Source organism: Myiozetetes cayanensis, unplaced genomic scaffold (assembly GCF_022539395.1).
Source record: "Myiozetetes cayanensis isolate MyiCay16 unplaced genomic scaffold, myiCay2020 scf24, whole genome shotgun sequence".
Classification (NCBI taxonomy): Eukaryota; Metazoa; Chordata; class Aves; order Passeriformes; family Tyrannidae; genus Myiozetetes; species Myiozetetes cayanensis.
The window spans coordinates 8,164,875-8,186,826 of record NW_026087456.1 but is presented as its reverse complement, the minus strand read 5'-3'; positions in this window follow the sequence as shown (position 1 = coordinate 8,186,826).

The following is a 21,952-nucleotide window of genomic DNA, read 5'->3' as shown; positions in this document are numbered from 1 at the left end:
ATCTGCACAACCTCACAGGGATTGTTTCTGCTCTGACACACCTAGTTACCAGGTGTTAGATAAAGGATCACAGATTCATCAGTCTTCAGGCATATATATCTTTATAATTCTGTGAGGAAGTTAACAAGACACACAGCAGGATTTACAAGGTCACCAGGGCAGACCATCAGTTACTCTGCAGAGAGGAATACAAGAGAAGCAGGAGCACAGCAGAGCTCTGAGCCCTGACTTCAGGGGAACAATAAAATCCTTAACATGTGGAAGTAACATCAGCCTTTTATTACCAATTTCTACTTTTCAACCTTTAAAGCAGATTTCAGATAGAGGTATCTCAAAAGCTCCCAGAACTAGACCTGAAAAGACAAATCTGTGCAGCACAAAGCTGGACACAGTTTGTTAAGAATTAAGTGTGTGAGATAAGCCAATATTCCTCAGGGACTTCCTCAGTTGGGTAGAGGCAACACCCATGGAAGTACAGTTTAGGAATAGTCAAATTCTATCTGCACCTTGGAAACTCTAGTTTGCTTTGCTTGCTTCCAACAGCTCCAAATTCAAGGTAGGGCAGGGTAACTGCAGGTTAACTGAGATATTCAGAGGTGTGTATTAAAAACAATCACTTCCTAAAAACCATGCTCTGACACTGGATCTGCAGATGCTTTGGAAGGAGGTGGGATTCTCAATGATTTCTTAACCATTTGGACACTCACATCAAGATCTGTTCCCAGACAGGTCCTTTTACTCCCAACTTACTACCCCTTAAGACTCTTAAGAGGTCTAAAGGCAAGTTATCAGATTTTTCTCTGAACATACATAATACTTTAATTAGAAAGGGACCTGGTCATAAACACCTCACATGAGAAACTCATTTGTTGGGGAGAAATACATGTCCCTTATTTTGTTTCTTTTCAACTCATCTGACAAATACTTCACAATTTTAAGAGTTATTCTGTTTCACAAATCTTTCCTGAATGTGTATTTCTTTAGTGCATCCAGAGTATTTGAAACTACAGTATGTGTGCAGATATATTTATTTGTATAGACAGAGAAAACATGCAAATCAACATTCTTAGATGCTTCTTCCTACTACAGTTAAAAATGGTTAATGCAAGACAGAGCTGTAAAATCACATAGCACAGGCCTAAAGAAATCAAGATTTTCAAGATAATGTAACACCACTCCCTCTGATACTTTGCTATTAAAGTCAACTCTTCATTTGTGCCTAGACCAAACATACTTGTGTTCTTGTGTGAGCTGAACACAAAAGTAAAATCACGTAGGCAGTTACTAAGTATGCTGAAAGAACGGGAATTCACAGTAATAAGATAAAAAAAAAAGAGGACTATGAACTTTATGACCCAAGTTTTGCTGTCATAAAGTCTCTTGGTAAATACAATTCTCTATAGGGTGGCCAACAAGCCATCACTACCAAAGCACCCCGTGGTTTAAGTTGTTTGACTTTGACCCCCACCACTTGCCTCAGCTAACACTGGAGTCTTCTCTGGTGAAAAGCAAAATCAAGCTGTAAGAATTTCTAGTATTTAATCTCACTGTTTTGATTGCTCATCCTCCCATTAAGTGTACTTTTCAAACTGACCAAATTTTAAGGCAGCTGCTAATACCTCATCTGTATAGACATTCATTTGGAAGCCTTCAGGGATGCTAGTTCACAGCTGTTCCATGGAAAAGCTTTATTAGACCATTGGAATCATTAACAATTTCCCAAGATGTAAAAAAAAAAAAAAAAAAAAAAACCAAAACCAAAAAAACAAGAGAAAAAGCCTTCCCCCCCCCCCATAATTGTGCAATGAGATTGAGAAAATACATGGCACAACCTGAGAATATACCAAACCACCATCAGTTTGAGATCTGTGCAAGTATGAAGCACTTCCTGGAAAGCCTGAGCAAAATCAGCTCTTAGACTTGCCAAAATTTGTTAGTTACAGAAATCTGCTCCCTAAGAAACAATGTGAGCATGAAGTCACAAAACCAGGCACCTGAGGGAGCAGTACCACAATACTCCTTTCAGAGACAACTGCCCTAAGGGAAACAATAGTTATTATTTACCAATAGCCTGGTTAAATTGTGCTTTCTGGGGTTTTCGTAGTCAGAACAAAAATATGTACTAATGTGAAATAATGTATTATTTCTTATGTTCAAAAATATATTTGGAGTTCTAGTATCAACTTAATAAGCTGTCACTGACCAGGCACAAACACCACACACTGCTCCGCAGAGCCATAGCTTGGGTAGATTCAAGGGTTCTCAGAGTCCTGCTTAGGGGGAGCAGTGCTGTGTGACAAGTGGGTTTTAATGGCTAATATGACTGGTTAATGAGTGACATTAGAATACAACTGCTGTTTGGAAAACCTTGAGAAGCGTTATTTCCTATTATTTAGTAAGGAGTGCACAGTGTTTATCAACATAGTAGAGTCAGAGACAAAGAACAGATACAACAAAAGCCTTTTAAAGTAGTGTAAAAATCCCATTAAGTAGAAAAATATACAATAGTATAAAACGTGGGGTTTTTAGATTAATTGCACATTGGACTGTTAAACTTATTTCTTTAGAGGCCTAGACAAGGCATACAAGTCAAATTAACAGGAAAAACAGGATTCTCATAAGTTTATGAAAAAGAGCTTGCAGAGCTCCACAGACAGAAGTTATTTGTATCGCCCTAACATCAGGCCTCTTCATCAAAAGAGCAATTTAATTCTTTTAATCTGATAAGCTTCATGAAACGTGCTTATGCAAAAATACACAAAGTAACTTACTTAGAGATTCATCAAGGTGAGATAACTAGACATTCCCAGCCTCAGTACTATTTTAACCATGGGTAATGGCTAAATTACACTTGCCTATACTAATGCATCAATTTAGTAGAGTTATGTCAGAGAGTCAGAGCTAAAGCCTTTAAAGTGTAACTAATTTGGTCCTGCAGTGTCCCAGTTCATGAATCATTAACATCATCACAGAATGGTTGAGGTTGGAAGGAACCTCTAGAAGTTACACTCTGATGCTTTTTGAGCAGAGGACTCTGGTGCTGTCCTAGGCTCACTCACACATCTGACTCCAACTTAGACTTCACAGTTTCTGTGGTCAACCTCTGCCAGGGCTCAATGACCCTCACCCTAAAGAAGTTTCCTGTTGAGAAGGAACCTGCCATGTTTCAGTTTGTGTCCATTGCCCCTAGTCCAGGCACGGGGTAGCACTGGAGAGAGCCTGGCTCTGTCTGCTCTGCACTTGCCCTGCAGGTGCTTGCATGTGGGTGAGATCCCCTCCAAGCTGAACAGCCACAGTGCCGGGGAGGAGAACCAAAAAGCCAATATCAACCCAGGCAGGATAAATCAGTTTTGTAAACAAGTTACTTACGACACAAGACTCCAGTTTCACTTGACAAGTCCTGATTCAGATCATATACTTCTCTTACCAAAGATTGCAATGACTAAGCAAAGGGCATCATGTTGGGAAGACAGTGTCTGATTTATCACATTACTCTAATTACCTTGACTTACTCATTGTTAGGATCACTTTTCTGTTGTGGAAACTTCAGGCAGCCTCAAGCTTGGCAGACTTTAATAAGTGTGCAAGGACTAACTCAATACATTATTAAAGTTTGAAGTTCAGTGCTTTTTTTAAAAGAAAACACTTCTAGCAAAGCACAGCATCAACGGCTGTATATTCACTGGGAATATGTAATGTTAGGGATTCTTACTCATATTAGTCTCAGGCTTATTTCTTATGAATCAAAACACTTGGCCTTACAGAATTTCCATAGGATTCTCACAAACCACCATTTTCAGTTTTCTCCCAAGTCAGTAACAGCAAAACAAATTCCAGACTAAATGCTACAACAATCCCAATCACTAAAACCTTGCTTTGTTAACTTTCTGGTAGCCCAATAACTTGGATGATGTGCTCACCTGCTGTTTTACTTGTATTCACAGAACCACATTGACTCAACTGTTTCATTCTCTTGTGGGGAGGCAAAGCAGCCTTTTAGCTGACTTCTCTACCTGATTAAGGTGGATCTTTAGCACTTACGGTTCACAAGAATCAACAGATGGACAGAAAGGGGGCTGATTTGCCCTGATCTTATCACATCTGTCATCAGCTACACCTCTGGAATTCTACTGGATGTGAAATTCTGTTAGGGACATCTTACCTCTCAGTGTGACTTAAAGTGACCCTTCCAGCAGTAGCTTGTTCTGTTACTTTCGTTATATAATTATGCTCAACATAAAACACTTTTTGTGATACACTCTTATTAGCAGTAAGATATGACTTAATGCTCACTCATACTCATCCCATGACAAGCCTCAGCATGCACCTGAGATTCATTTACCATTCACAGACATCCAACGCACAGGAAGGCTCCAGGCTTATCTATCAAGCAGCACAGCACAGAGTTTGACCTAATACACATATTGAAATCAAGTCCAAGAGTAATTCACCCAACACAAAGTTGGACAATAAGAGGACACTGCACTCATGTTCTGAGCCAAAATTTAGATAGTGCTCTCTGATATACTGAGTATGCTTTTGGGATACTCTGCTTCACCAGAGGTCCCCAGTTCACTGCTTGTGCTTTTTCAAGATGTGTCTCAAAAGACAGAGCAGCCAACTTCCTGTGTCAAGGAAGGCAACAAAGAAGGAGGAAAAACGTACTAGGAAATACATATATCTTTTTTTTAAAAAAGTTTGCTATAACTTTAGACTCCTTGTATTACTGTGATGGAGCCATGATGGTCTGTGGCAGCACTCATTTCCTTTTTGATACATAGTCTGTAACACCACTTGAGAAAACTGTTGTTTGCTGGAAGGAAACTAATGTATATATTTATTTTTTCCTCCTACTACTCATGCAAATGATAAATAGTTAATCTTTGACTTATGCTCTGAGTTCTCACAATGCTTTGCCACACATCCAAGTGGTTTCCAAGGCACACTTTTGAAGGCAGTGGTCCACACCTAGGCCAAGGCCAGAGCCTCACCCTGCTGATGCTTGAGCTGGCCATGCATGCGGCAGAGGCACCTGTCAGGGCACTGACATCTCCAGACCTGTCTGGGGCACAGTCCAGCCCAGCCACCGGGATCAGGATGGCACTGACTGCCAAGGTAAATGCCAACTATGACACAATCCAGTCACTTTACCTGAGAGGAAGCACGTCAAGCATGATGGAGAGTTGTGCTTAGCACACATTTTTTGTTGTATCATTAATAAACAAAAGGGAAATACTTGTTCAGGCTCTTTCTTGGGATTCAAAGGGAGTTTCCCTATAAAGATGACCAACTAGGTGACTTGGAGAGTTATTTAAGACCCAGAGAAAGTTAGTTCTGTTGTACCCAGTGCCTGATGTCCCTGAATATTGTACAGGAAACCTGAATGCTCAGCGTGGCTCACATCACATGAGCTTGTTACTGTGGGATTCCTTACACAGGATCACATATCAACCCTTTCCTTGCCCTGCAGAGCCCAAGAGGTAATATTTAACACACTGGATTGGAGCAGGAAGTTCACCCCTCTGCAGAGCCACTGAAGCCTCTACTGAACCCTCACTCAAATCTTTGCAGTAGCACACTAAAAAAGTCACTATTAAGTCCATGGTTCTATATTTAAATTCTCATCCTAATTTCAGTCAAAATGTTTCAGAATTAAGGAAAGAGTGAACATTTAGATCCAGCCCATCTCTCAGCTAAGACTATCTTCTTAAATATATACTTATCTTCATACTTACATATACAACAGTTATAATTTTAATTGTATTATTATGAATTTAAAAAGAAGTTAAAACTGAACCAATAGCAAGATGGGTTTTGCTGGAAGACAAGTAATGAAAAAGCAGACCAAGTAAAAAGCAAATGGCACAGAGGTATCCTGAGTATAACAAAGAAATTGTACAGGAATGGAAAAAAACATGGACAATGCTAAACATTTTGCAAGACACATGTCCCAGGAGCTGTGCCAGTCAAAGACTCTCACAGTACATTCAGATAAATCATCACAGCAACACAACTACTAAGAGAGGCAAGGCTGGTAGGGACAGGTAGTCAGGAGATTATGCAAGCCTTTGGGCATGCCATCACACAAGACTCAGTAAAATGTCACCTCTGAACTCACATAGACTGTAAAGTTTGTAAAGACTGTAAAGAATGAGATGACTGAGCACGCAGAAATCTCTTGCCTAATGTGAACCTTTATAATGGGGCCACACATGAGTTCTGCCCTGTCTGTAAAGAGGAACATTAATGTCCCATCATCATTACAATAAATCTACAGACTCCTACTTGTAGATGTTCTGCAAGATGGAAAGTGAAACAATTTGCATACAATAATACACATGCAAGATCTTGTCTATGTGATGAGGCTTTCAGGCACAGAAACTCAAACTGCTTCAGGAGCTTACAATTGAGAAAAATCATAGTTCTGTTCCCATATAATTTCTTTCAACATAAGTCCTGCTTTCTTGTTTGGCACATACACATTTTCAGTGCAGATAATGCCAAGGTATTTCTGGAGGTTCATCCATTTTTGAATGGAAGTGTGCAGATATATTGCTTAACTGCTCTTTGAAATATCAGTAATGCTCCTTTTATGTCAGTCTCAACAAAGGCACTACCAAAACACATTTGGGAAGACCTTTGCCAATGATCTTGCTCTTCTAAGAGCCATCAGTATGATTGGGAAATATGGTTATTCATCAACCACCACGCTATGACATAAACCCCACTCAGGTATTGCAAACACCAGCACAGAGATGAAAATCAACTCAGACTAAATAAGAAATTGCACAAAATTAATTGACTGACTTGCAAGCATACAGAACCCAAGACAGCAACAGTGATTACTCCACCTGCACCTTGGTGACCCACAAGGCCTTAAGTAAATTACTTGCTCTTACTTACTCTTTACCCTGGTTAGAACCTGCAAATCTATGAAATGTTTGCTAGAACAAGTGATTCTGATTTACAAAGCAGGTTGTTTTTTTTGTTCTCCCCTGGTGTGTTTGTTTGGTTGGTCAATTTTTTGGGGGAGGGAGAAGAGGGTATTGTTTGGGTTGGGTTTATTGGTTTCACGGGATTTTCGTTTGTGTCTCCAATGTTTGTTTTTATTTGTTGTTTGGGGGTTTTGGTGGACAAAGAGCTGAACATCAGTACAATGCCAGGACAGCTCCTTGATTTTCAGGGCTAACCTGCATTGCTGCAGGTCCCAAATGTTCTCACACTTGACCAGGTAAATATAACCTGCCTACAACATGAGGTTCAGAGCATTACCTGTCACTTCCCATCTCATACAGTTGGTACATACACTAATATGCAATTCACTGCAACAGATGTTAATTCATCTTAAAGTATCTTATGATAATGTATGAACACTTTTTAAATTCCTCTGGAAACCAGGAGTGAAAAGGAATTTATCTGACTGCCAGAGGGTAAACAGAGCACAGATTTTCCTTCACCCTTATGCCTGCACTGCAGGATCAGAGGGTTTATATGTTTTACCCATAGGTAAGGAGCCTTGAATATCTTAATCCAAGAGTCATTGTTTTCATACATACTCATTAAAATCCCCCATTAGACAAAAAAACATCAATGTGCCAGAGTTGGTTAAATTTCCCTTTCCCGCCCTTTGGAAGTTGAGTGACCTAGCAAAACATGCAATATAGTTTTAAAGTGGAGCCAGTTATTATTCAAGATTTGTTTGGAGCCCCAGTAACACTGACCATACTGACTTATGTGAGGCACCACAGCCACTCACCAGGCACACGAGGTACAGGAGTGCTACTAACTGCACACGTTTCCAGCTAAGTAGAAGCAGGAGATTCTGTCCAAGTTCTCATTCCTGACACTCAAGAAACAAAAGGCTTTCTTACTGTTTGCTCAGCTCCACATAAACAGTTGGACCAGCATAAGCTAGAACCCATATTATACACCACAAGCCACAGGTAACAAGTTTAATGTCATTTTTATATGCAACTTCAAAACATCTCAGCAACTCCTGTCTACAATTCACAACACAATCACTACATTAATCATCACCCTTGCAGAGCATTTCACAGATGCCTCCAGGTCTGTGTGATAATTCACACCTAATCAGCATTTGGAATCAAGTTTGAGTATTATTTCTAATTAATAGTGTACCAGGGGTTGCAAAAGAATTTGAGTCATTATCAGTATTGTGTCCTTAGTTGTTACATAATGAAGAGAGAGTTTCATTACCTGCTTTGTTTGACCTTAACCTTACTGATTCAAGCACCTTTTGCCTCTGTCCCACCTGCTCTGGCAAGAAAGGAGGGATCCTCTCTGATGGCTAAACCAAGAATTAAGATCTGGTGATAGCTCCTAGTTTCATGCTGTGAGGATACACCCTCTCATGACTTAACACGTATGAGATTTTTCCACACCAGCCAAACTGCCCTGTTGGTACTGTTTTTATTGCTCTGCAGTTTAAAGACAAGTGACTGCACCCTCCTCAAGCAGCAGGCGGTACCTACAGCTGCCTGTCACACTTGCCCACCTCTGTGCCTGAGAGATACACACCAGGACAGTTTTATGGCACAACTCCATGAAGTCTTCATGCTAACAACGAATCCCATCTCTACATTAACACACGTGACTCTGTAACCAGCAGCCCTGATACCTAAAGGATCAAACTGAGGAGTGCTTTGGCTCCCTAAGTTTTAGATGTGTTGTGTGCAGCACAGTACTAAGAACACAGCAACATTTCTCTTTCACTTTTGATTCTTGATTTCTTTATCAGAAACCTGGTATCAGTTGGTTCAAAACTGAAAGCAGGTTAGGCTGAAAATATTTCTAGAATCAACAACATTAAAGCTACCATGTTCATCTCGGTAATTATGTGCCATTGTAATGGGTCAAAAAAACCCTACCATGGGATAGGACAGGCCCATAATGATTTATCTGTTAATATACATATTTGCATACTTACTGATCACCAGTGAACACTTTTCCCTTGATAGGTTTAATGAAACTGAAAGACACCTTTGGTGCTCTATAATATGGTGACAAAGAGGGAAGGCAGTGCTATTCTGGGAGGGAGATATTTTCAAAGACCATTAGTCAGAGGGAGTATTTGATGCAAGCAAGACAGCAAGGTGTGACACCATCTGTTCATCACTGTGGTTATCAGTGATAATGGAATTTAGTTTTCATAACCACTTCTGCTTTGTTAAAAGAACACTAATTTTTGTTTTTAAAGGAGTCAAAATACAATATCGCTCATGTCACTGTGCTGCACGTATTGATATTTCGTTCAGTGACCAGAATAGATCAATTATTGGCCGATGTCCATCCTCTTGAATCCAGGCTGTCGTACAGATACATTAAAGCAACTACTGCCAACCTTGTCACCTACACGTGCAACTCACTTCACAAATTCTTTGATGGCTGTCCTGGCTTCTCAATGGACCCTCCACAATTCCAAGTGTCAACCAGGCTGGAGAGCAATCTGCTAAAAATAAGGCTCAAGAGCATTTTTCCAAAGGAGAAGCAGGAGACATTTACCACAGAAAGCAGCATTGAAGCAGGAACAGAACCTATTCCTACATTTCTTGGTGAGCTTTTACCACTAGATGGTGCCTTCCAAGAGAGTCAAACAGTGAGAGTCAGAACAACAGGCAAGGTCATCATGCCAGAATGGAGAGTAAAAAAAGCACAACCAATCTAACTAGCATCATGCCCTTACATTACTGAACTTGCAATCTGGGCCACGTTGGATTCCCTGACAGAGAAAGGGAGCCCTGACACACCCTGTCATCGCAACAGGGACATGACAAACAGTGACGTACTAATAAATATTCCTAGCTCTTAGTTGCTTCCAGCAACCGATACTGGGGCATGGAGAGAAGAAAATAGACTAGAGCAGCCTCTGGGCAAGCAGATGTCATTTTGAGAACATAGATGAATTCCACTGCAAGTGACCTAAAGGCATCTCAGTTACCACCTGGCATAGTCCCTCCAAGTAAAAACATTGGATCACTGGGCTCAGTGGTCTGGGAAAAAAAGAAAAAGTTAGTGTTTGTCCTTGTGAACAGACATCAGTTTAGATGTTGGTTATTTCCATCATTTAGAACCTCGTTAAACAAACACCACGAAAAGCTCGGCAACTGCCCTTTGAATGATGTTGCAGGATGTTTTAGGACACACGTAACACTGCTGTACAGACACAACTCATGGCGCTGGAAGCTTCAAGATGTGTTGTTTTGCCTCATGCTCTAATCAGGTAATGAATAGAACATGGCACAGAACAAATATATACATTTTAATGTCAGTCTTTGCACTGTTTTATTGTTTGTTTAAGCCTGCCCAACTGAGACTCCTTGCACTATACGCCCCTGGTTGCATTCCATGGGAAACAAAGGCATATTTGAGGGAAGTACCTCTCACAAAGAGGTATTGATGAACCAGAAATCAGAGTCTGGACAAATGACCATTTTTCTATAAACACAGCCCTATTGTTTCAGCTTTTCTTCTTGCAGGGAATAAATATTTCATTATTCAAAGCAGCGGCTGAAAAGCAAACGACTCCTCCCCCTTCTACCAATAATCTTCCCCTCTCCACTCTAGAAAAACCCAGCTCTGGTTTCCACTCTCCCCATCTTGCAATATTTCTATTCATTTTCTCCACTCTTATCTTGTCCACAAATACATTACTGTGGAGTTAAAAAGGGAAAGCCTAAACCTATTAAGATGCACACTGTGATTTCTGTGATCACTTGCCCACCACACAGGAATTCTAGTTTGCTCTTTGCATTTGCATCATCTACACCTAACTCTTATGCCACTACTACCAATGCCTTTGTTTTCACTAGTCCTGTCCTTGTTTTGTTTTACTCTGTCCCTAAAGCTGCCTGCTCTGCAATGAGTTCTTTCCCATCTCAGCTATTTCACTGATATGAAATCAGAGGGAAGAATCATTCTGTCTTCCCTCCAGTCTTTGTAGATTTCAAGATCTGATCCAAGTCAGGACCATAAAGTTCAATTCAGCCTCCAAACACTGTACTTCTGGGAATCACTTCCTGTTTCACATGAACCCCACTGCACCCAGATTTACACAACAGGCCCAGACCTGAGTACATGTGAAGGGATATTTGCCCACTCGCCCGAAATCCACCCTCCAGCCAAGACAGAAAGAGCACAGGTGAATATCTTCTCTAACGTCCTTATCTCAAGAGAAAGCTGAGGGGAGATCTCATGGCTGTCTCCAGATATCCAATGGGATTACACAAAGGGAGAGCAAAGCTCTTTTGGGAAATGTCTGGTGATAGCATGAAAGGCACTGGACACAAACGGCAAGCCTGGAATAGCTGACTACATACTTGGACAAAAACACTACCATAAGGGTTGTCCAACTGGCTGAGGAGTCTACACCCTCAGACATGCTCCAAACTCAAGTGATCAAACACCCAACACTAGTGCAGGTGGTTCTGGGATTAGATCTCCAGACATTTTCCAGCCTAAACTATTTCAAGATTCCCACACTCAAAGATCTGTTACTGGCTGTAGCTACTCCAGAATACACACACAATCTCCATAACTGTGTTCCAAAACTTCTACAGGGGCAACATTAAGCAGTAGACCCCTCTTCTGCAGAAGGAAGACTCACTAAGGCTCCCAAATAGCCCAATCTAGATATGACAGTTCTGAGATGATTTTGCTACACTTCTCCATTCACAGCACAGAAAAGCAAAAATCTCAATTAACAATCAGTTACTAAGTCTCAGTTCATAATCATACATTAAAAAAAAAAAAACACAGAAAAGGACCAATCACAACTCTCAGCACAGAAAACGGAAAAATTCCATTAAACTTCCAACTGACCATGCTTTGCTATTCTCAACCAACCAAAGAACCTACCTCCCAAAACTGCTGGTAAAACTACTTTGTAGAAGGAGAGATTAATCACTACATAACAGATTTTGCTTTCCAATCAAAGTGTAACAGGTCACTGCTCCAAACATCTTGGTGCTTCTGCATATATTTAACACAGTCTGGGTGTGAAACCACAACAAACTGATTTCCCTAAGCAAAATATTCAATATATTATTCAAGGTTCCCCAGAGGGCTTTAATATAAATGTACTCAGTGAGACACACTTAGTATCTCACTGAAGGTTTGGTAAAGGACAAGGTCCTGCAGAAGATCACTTGTATGAGGAGGCAAACACAGGAAATGAATCATTATATGGTATCATCCACACAGAACTGTAGAGATAGAAGATTGCTGTGCTGACAAACAGTGTCTGCTCTCCCCTGCATCACAAGTTAGGGCCAACATATCTGTCTGCAATTATGCTATTCCTATCCAATTTTGGTTTTCCTAGGAGATCATAAGCACAGATGGGATTCCATAGATATCCACAGATATAGGATACAAGTTAATTAGTTTCATAGCCAGATGACTCCATTGGAGAATGTGTCAATGAGAGACAACACAGGGAAAATAAACAGAAGATTAATACAAGGCAAACTTGATCTCCAGGAGAAAAAGGGAAGAGTCTTGGAAAATAAAAGCAGACAAAATGTTTACATGGAAAGGAGAGATAACACATTTCCAGTACTACAAAGTGTTATTTTCTGCAATTGTTTAAAACAAAAAACTTCCGAGAGTTAGTTTGTAGAATATCAGCATCATGGTTCATATATTGTACTTGCTTAAAAATAGTTTCCTTATTCTATTTAATACAGTCTTACCATTATGCTGTTAAAAATTTCTTCACACACTGAACAATTTTGATGTAAGTTGAGAGATTAGTATATGAGAAATTAATTAAAAATTCACACTAATATATAGATCAGTACTCATTTGAGACTTTTGACTTGAAAGAAGTATGAAAGCCATCAGGGGTACATGACATGGAACACCAGACTGCTAACATGTACATCTAAGTTAGGTATATAGTTATACATTTCAATTACCTTTATGGTTTGTTAGAGCTCTAATTTGTTAAGACCACTCCTTTCTCTAGTTTTGAGAGAACTGGAAATGGATTCTTGCTCTTCTGGGAAGTTTCTTTCCCATCCTTCTCTTGATATGTAACTCATGCTCTAAATAAAAGGGAAGATGGCTACACTGAAAACTACCAAGAGCAGCTGGGAGAGAAAATGCCTTTCAGTTTGTTCTCTCTTCCAACGCACATCACCTGCCCTAAATCATTCTCTCTATATATTCAGGCCTCCATGCTTTCTGGCCCAGGCACAGCATGAAATACTTCAAAAAGACAGGGAAAAAACTTTACAGTTTAGGAAGTGGTCTCAGATACGCTCTTGGAAACAGATAAACCAGTAGAAAATTAATATTTGAGTAATTACATGTTGTAAGAAATTGTAAAGCCACTTGTGCAGAAGGGACAGTGTAAAACGACACAGCAGGTATCCCAAAAGGAGTAGCTACAAAAGTAAGACACAGCCTCAGTTGTAAAAGGCTGTGGTCTCCTAAACAGATTTTGATGGTGGAATGGCAGAGTATGGATGCATATAGATCTGAGTGGAAAAAATGACACCTACTGCGAAAAATCCCCAACTTCTGCAGCATTTCAAACAGAGCCTGATATACAGCTTTTACTACCAGGGCTGATTGCAATCAAGGAAGAGGGGAAAATAGTTCATAAGATATAAAGGAATGAACGAAGATGAAACAGGGATAAGGAAATTCCATGAATATGCCTATTACAACAAAACAGAACAGCTTCCTGAAAAGACTGCTTCTCCAACTGAAGCAGAGACATCTCCCCTGGTATTTAAAACAGTGGATGGCAGTAATTTCAGCATGACATTCTAAAAGTATATCAATGCTTGCAAAATGCAGACAGACATGCAAGTGAGGAACTCGTTTGGAAAACCTGGCATGAGGATGTGGTGGTGGCCACCCAGACATTGGGAACAACTTCTTGGCACGGGGTAGGTACACACAGTGATTTGGGCACAGTTCCCATCACACCCAGCACTGGAGTTGTAACAAGATGAACCAGCATTGCTGCTGAAGGCCCACAGCAGTTGCAGTAAGTTCAGTACTAGAAGTTACTGACTTCCCAAAGCACTGAAGAGTTGTTGAGATCTGCTCGTGGCACTTGAAACACTAGCGTTCCCTCCAGGCTCTGTGGACTCACATCAGTTGCCATACTTGATTCCCTTGGCAGTTTTGATCAATCATGCTGTTGGATTATTTTGTTTTGTATCAGTTGCTGGAAATGACTGTCCCCTACCCCTCCTAGTTTTGTACAGAAATAAACTGATACTGAATCATCACCTGGCACTGGAGCTTGAACTCAGGATCTTTGCTCTGTACCCCCTGGCAAGCATCCCAAAAACAAGGCCAGAGAGCCCTCTTCTGTTTTTTATTCTCCTGCTTCTTATAAATGTGTAATCAGAAATCCAGGATTGAAAGGGACCTCCTCAGTTGGGACTCTTATCCTACTACTGCAGGAGCTCAGTCCTACCATGTCTTTGATAGACTTACCAAGCTCACCTTAAAGTCATGATACTTGTATGACAAATGGAAGAAGGTAAAACAGATTCCAGTCAGTAGTTTACCAATCACAGCCTAGCACTATCTGAGGAGACAGGAGATATGTTCAGTCATCTAAATGAAGGGTGTTCGTTGTTCTCTGCAGACTCTACTGTTTAGCATGCTTTGAGACCATGGTTAAGTGTAATCTTTGATTACAGAGACTTCAAAACAGTGAGCTCAATATGGCCTACTCACATTATCTTAGCTCTGACAAGAGGAGAAAAAGAGAAGTAGTCACCTGCATGAGACACCCGGGAAAGATTTTTAACTATTGGTTTTCTTAAGCTTTTGCCACTCTATATGCAAGGCTACAAATACTCTGTTAAACACCATTTGGAAAACTGAACACCCCCCCCCACACACCACACCCTTGTCAGTTGTGTCAGTATCCAGTGACCAGCTAGATGTCAGTCCAATTAACTATTTCCTTGAGGCCCTACTGAGGTGCTCTGTTCCTCACTCCTGCTTCTCAAATGAGGGAAGGAGAACAAACAAGATGAACAGAGCTTCCCACATTTGGTGGTTTTTTAGTAGGTGTGGTAAGACCTCTGTCATTAATGAGAAATGTTGCAAGAGCCAAATACAATAAAATACTGCTGGAGCAACATATTTGTTTTGTTGCCCTTTCTTTCAAACAGCAACATGTTCTAGTGGAGTATCCAAGCACTATTGTCTTATTTATTGTCCTACACAACTAACTCCACAGGGGAAAATACACAGACCACAGCTTGCCATCGTCCATGATTTCAGTTATAACCATAACTACAAACCTCAGCAGCACTTCCTGAAGGCACTTACAGGCGCAAAACCAAAGTACAGTCAGGAATCCTGTTGGATTGGTTCACTCCCTCTGCAGACACATTTTGAACTCAGTACTTGTTACAATACGTTGATAATGTCAGTGGGTTCTGAAAAAGCTACTAGCAAGGGCCAGGTATGAAATTAGTACTAACTCCAAGCTCATTTCTAAAAATGAGTACCATTTTATAATTGCTTTTTCCTGACTAACAAACTAATTACAATAAGCAAGCTCTATCAGTCAGCAGACTTCAAATAACTTCTGATACATCAACTGAAAAAGAGTTTATAATATCTATTATGTGGTTTTCCTTAAGCTTAGAGACATGAAATTGTAGCTCTTCTCTTTGAGGAAGAACAAGGATAACTACACAGGGCACTATTTGCATGAGATATAACAACCTACAAGGTAACGAATTACATTTGCAAACGTTTTTAAACACAACTAATCCCACAATATTTTAACCAGATTAAACCCACACAAATGGTTTGTGAGTTTGTAGCAGTCTGGCATTTAAACCTCCACATCAATGATACTAATGGCTTTTCAGTTTTCAGCTCCTAAAGAGTTAAGAAAAACATCTTAACTGAAAAGTCAAGTTCAAGGAGAGAAACAATAGTCACAACTAAATCCTCATGCATGACTTCTCATGTGCAGGTTTTTTCGATAGACTTAACAGCTGTTCTTCTTCAATTGAATGTAAAAGAAACAGTTTCTATCAAAATGTAAACACAAATATCCATCTTTCTACATTTCTTTTCAAATGTGTAATGAGGAATATGTTACCCCACAGTTTAAGAAGTAACTAAAGATGCAGCAATATTAGAACACCACAGTACCACAGAGAGTTGCACAGGTTGTGAGCTGAGTCCAGTGAATCACAGTTCAGCATAGAAAAAAACCCACAAAGGAACAAAGAGTCATCACAACAGGTAACATAAACAAAAGTCTACTCAATCAACAAATATCTATACCACACCTATCACTTCTTGCCTGTTTGTATTTCAGCCTAACACAGATATTTCTCAAAGACTTACAAGTGCTCAGAAAACACAGCTTAGACTTCCAGAACCAAGTTTCACAATGACAAATTAATCTCCCCTCATTAACAAGAAAAAAACCTAAAAGAAAACTATTTTATTTTTCCAATTACAACCTCATATACAAAATTCTGCTTAGACCAATGCAAAGATAACAAGAAAACTTAATTAATGAGCTTCTCTGCTGGTTACTTTAAGAGTTCCCAGTACAACAAATACCATAGGGGTGACCAAAGTCCTCCTAATCCTCCTAAGCCACTCTTCACTTTCTAACACCGGGAAAACACCTTTCAGAAACAGCACAGCCACTTAACATAATCAAAACCTTTATTACTTACCCAGAATGCTCAGGTATTGTACTTAACACACTCCCAGAATCAAACCCTGCCCCTTAGAGCTGGTTTACGGAGCCATCACCCCCAGAACTGCCCCCTGCTTTCCTACCCTGCTTAAACAGCCTGTTTTTAAACTTCCTGGGGTAATAAAGGAAACCAAGGTCAGCTGCTTTTCATTAAGAACTTTCTTTCATCTCTTGAACCTGTTTTGATACTTGCTGCAGTTACTGTCACCTGTTCTTGGATTACAACGGGTAGTAGCTGTGTAGTTGCCATCCTTAGCCACTTTGTGGTTTCCAAGATTTTGACCAAATCCTCCCTCAGCTTTTCCCTTTCCATACAGAAGAGTTCCAGCTTCTTTGGAATCTCCTCCTAAGGCAGCTGCTCCATCCTCCTAAACACTCTAAGTGCTCTTCCCTTCCTCCTCCAAACACATAATGTGAAGTGGGATTAATGGTTTTAACACTTTTGTACATTAAAGTGTTCTGATCCCGTGGTCAACAAACTCCCTTGGAAAGTTACAGTAATGCCAGACAAGGAATAATAAGAGATGAGATCTCACTCTATGAGTTCATAAATGATTCCTTCTTTCTCTGTTACAATTTTTGCTCAAGGAAATAGCACATTATGTTTTGTGATCACACAGGTTCCACTGAGAAAACAACTGAAGGTGCATCACAGGTTTCTCAGCTGGGAGAAAAAGTGATCGAGACCCTGGACATTCTGCTGCTGCCCAAACACACAGCAGTTACCTGGGAATTAACACTTCACACCTAAAAGATCCTCAAAATATAGGGTGATCACATGGGATTTATCTTCTGTTGGGCACCACCATTTCTAGGTGTAATACACAGTTCTGGGAGTCACCTGCACAGGTAGAATCAACATCCCTTCTGTGTTAGTGTCAGTTACGTGAGATAATAAGGCCAACAGTTGCCTACAGCAAAGGCAGGATCTTTTGGACATTTTTGTTGATTTTATGGGGATCTGTCAACAAGTTCCCAAGATGTGACAAGCAGATCTAGAAGAGCTGGTTGTCTGGTAACGCTGCAGTTAAAGAACTGTGTGTGAATCATCATGATCCAGAAATCTACTGGAGAAATTACTTTCTCTTTTGCAAACAGACCTGTGCAAATCAGGAGAAAAGCACAGGGGACATAATCTTCAATTTAACTTACATACATTGAACAGTTCAATTAACCAGCTTTGAAGAATCACAGAGCTGGAATATTCCTTGATTCTTACAGGCGTGATAAAAACTCTATAGGGAAGAAAATGCAACAGGGAACAGTTGCCTTCATCCAACAGAATCAAGTCAGAACTTGAATCAAGTTAGAACTTGATTCTGTTGGGTGAAGGTACACCACAACCTCAGAGAAACATTTCATGTCAAGTGGCATTTCTTGGTCCTCAGCCAGTAAAAATAACTTTGAGACATCACTGTCCAACTTGGAAACAAATTTTCATTAATTATTCCTCTCTTGAAAAATTATATGAAGGTGTCTTTTGGACAACAATAGAAGGTTCTTCAAAAACACTTTTGGATTAGCTCTGCAAAACTTGAACCAAAATTAGGAATGCTTTGTATTTGCAGAATTTTGTGAGTTTTTATTATTTTATTGGAATCCAATTTTCTTATCACAATTTTGAATTCCAAGATTCCAGTTCCACCAACTTTCTGTGTTACATTCTGGAATTTACCAGAGAATAAAAAAAACCCTGTTTCAGTGTTGGCCTGTACAACTTATACCCCTCAGAAATACAATAATAGCTTAGTTAATAATGAACACCTTATACTTACTGTGAAAGGAATACAAAATTGTTAAATACAAAATTATATGCATATCTGGATTTTGAAATAGAAGCAATTTTGCAATAGCATGTACCAATAACAGGACAGTATCGTGTTCTTGGGAGTTGGAAGTGTTTGCACAAGGCAAGATCACTACATGCTGTTACAATAAATGTATGATGTTCTAAGGAAATCATTAATCTGAAACACAATAATTTGTGTCTGACCCATGCTTGCTTGCTGAATAAGATAGGAAATGGGCAAGGCAGAACAATGATCAAATCAAGCAACTATGACATGCTGACAGGAAAGATAGAATGTGTGGGAAATAATACAAAAAGCTCTTAGAAATACCATTCTCTCCTGAGTTAGAATTAAATAGTACACAGTAAGTAAATTCAAAACACTGCCACCACTGTGAGATATTTTCAGTACCACATTCCATGAAGGAACCCTTAAATTGATTTTTTACTCAGATCTGATAAGCAGTTGTAATAAAAACCCCCTGGTAATTGCACCAATTGCCACTTTCACAGCAAGAGCACCTTTATTAAAGCTGCTACTCAAGAAATAAAGAGAATATTGATAAAATTGCAGGAGATCTCAACACAGCTCAGGGAGGTCTGAACAAAATCTACACTTGGTTCAAATCCAGACTTATGCCCGTTGTTACCCCAAGAATGGTTCTGGTGGGTTTGGATTTCCTAAATCAGTTGCCACTGGAATAAGGAGGTCACTTAGATACGCAGAGAAGCTGAATTTATTCAACTGTTACCTATTGCCTTCCATTGGCATTACAGTTTGAAATTTATTTTGTCCAGAAGGAACGACAACTTTTGACACAAGAGCATGAATATGCTTGATTTTGAGACATTTAACTTCAGAACCTCATTTTGAGAGCTCAGTACTTACCTCAAAGGCCACTGTTAGCTGGTAGGATTTCAGTGTCACCCACTAAAGCTTAACCCACGATTTAATGTCAACTAGATATCAAACGGGGTGTGGGATTTGAGAAACTTTAATGATTTGTTTGATATATGAGAAACACAAGAACTTTTAAAAGGCTCTATAATGAATATCAGGAGATATGTCTCAAATAAATTGGATTAATTTGAATGAAAGTAAAGTTTCATTTTCTTTTGCAAGCCATCTTTACTAGAATGGAGATCAGTCTAAAACTTATGTTCATTTCTCTTACCGTGCACGTCATTAACTTACCATTCCAATTTCATTAACTTTCTTGTCTTGTCTGATGAAACTCAAACCTTCACTTTTATTAGGGGAGTAACTTGATCTGTCCAATCTGAAAGAGAGACTGACACTGTCTTTAGAGTTTGTTACAAAAGCTGCAATGAAACGGTGGGTCCATAAAACACTTTTGAACTTAAAAGTGTAAAGCAAGCAGGCGGAAAAGTTTGGATTTTAGAGTGCGTGTGAGACGAGGGATAAACCTTATTGTTTCAAAGACCTTTATTGTCTGTCCGTTGTGAAAACACACTTTTATTATACTTTATTGTTTTATTATTATCATTTAAGCGAACAGGAGGAAAAAACCCCACCCAAACCTCAAATCCACACCCACACAAACCACACACGTGCAAAACTAATTGGAGAATTAGCGTTAGTATTTAAAGGCTGTCAGGTGAGGGCCTTAAAGGCTACTTTCCCAAGGCGATGGAGGGTGGGATAGCTTAATTGCTTAGCTAATACTTAGTCAGTGGGACGGACCGGGTGTAGATAGATACCTCTGCCCACGGCGGGGGCTGGCACTAAATAGGTTGGGGCTAGACCTCATCGGCGCCGGGGCTGATTGGCGGAGGCGGCCGCGGTCCCACCCGCCAGAGGCGGGCACGGGGGACCTGCCCTGTGCCGGGAGCTGCCCGCTGTCCCGGGAGCGGGGCAGTGCATGGGGCGGCAGGGTAGCCGAGCCTTTCCCCGGAGCCGGGGGCGGACGGCAGCGCCGGTGCATGCGGCGGCGCGGAGCGGGGGCAGCCCGGAGTGATGCGAAGTTGAGGGAGGACGGAGCGAGGGAGCCTCCTCTGCTCGCAGGGCAGCCCAGCCCCGCAGCAGGTGCAGCAGAGCCCGGGCGGAGGCACCGGCGGGCCCGGCGCTCCCGGCGCCGCAGCAGCGCCGCAGCCCGGGCCGGGCGGACCCGGCTGAAGGACGAGAGCCCCGAGCGGAGCTGCGGCCATCGGCTCCTTACCAGAGGCAGCGACGCGGAGGAGCGGCCCTGAAGGGACAGCGGTGAGGGTGCTCGGCGGGACCGAGCGGGGTGAGGCCGTCCCGGCTCCGGCGGGGAGTCCGTGCCCGGGCGGGGCGGCGGGGAGGGGGCTCTCGTTCCGCCTCGCCGCTTGCTGAGGGGGGTGCCCTCGTTTACCATCTTAGTCCTTGTTGCATCCCTTCTCCCCCACCCCACCTTTTCCCGTTTTTCTCTTTCCCTCCTATCACCCAAGGGAAAGCCTTAGGCGCCTTGCATCACCCCGCGGCGGAGGGGCTGGTGGGGCGGGAGGGTTGAGAGCCGGGGGATGAGGTGAACATCCATGGGTGGATGTGAGGGGAAGAGCCGGGGGGCTGAAGGCGACAGCTATGGCGAGGCGGGGTAAGAGCTGAGGGGAACAGCCACGGCAGGGCGGTGGTAGGATCCCTCGGAGGGGCTGAGGGGGAGAGCCGCAAGGAAGCCGCGGCGATGCGGTGTCCCCGAGCGAGGGGACGGTGTGACCTGAGGAGGGACGGGCGGGGGGGGCGCGCCGCGCCGCGTCCTGAGGGGCATCAGAAGGACACGTCCCTTCCCGCCCTTTTCCTGAGGGCTCCGGGGGCGGTGGGCAGGGCACCTGTGTGGCACGGCGGTCGGTCGGTCGGTCGGTGGGCAGGCGGGCTCCGTCTTGGCCGCCCTCCGGCGCCGCAGCGGTGAGTGCGGGGAAGCCCGGCAGGTGCCGGCGCTGCGCCTCGGGGAAGTTTTGGGCTCCGCGAGGTGAGGGGAGGAAGGCTGAGGGGGCTGCTCGCCCCCAGGGTCCCTCAGCGGCGCCCCCTCAGCCCTCAGCGGGGCGCGCGGGGAGGGGGGAGTGCGGGGGGCGCGCGCCGTGCCTGGCGCGCGCGGGGCGAGAAGGTGCGGGAGCGGTCCCTGAGGGGCGCGCGGAGGAGCGCGCTGCCTCCCCGACAGACGATTTTTGGGCGCGTTTCAGCCCCTCGGGACGCCCTGCCCCTTCCCCGGTGCACTGCTTGGTGTCGCCGTGAGGGGTTTCGTCGGCGCGGTTGGGGGGGGTGCGGAGTCCCGTCCTTCCCCATCATGTTGCGTTGTCACCCTGCTTCCGCCTTGGGGACGCGGGTGTGAGAGACACCGGCGAGCCGCGATGAGTCCCCGAGGGCCTGGGACGCAGTGCCCTCCCTGGATATTCCCGGAGTTTCCGAGCCGGCCGCCTCCGAAGGAGCAGCGTTGCGTAATTGCCGCCGCGCGCGCCTC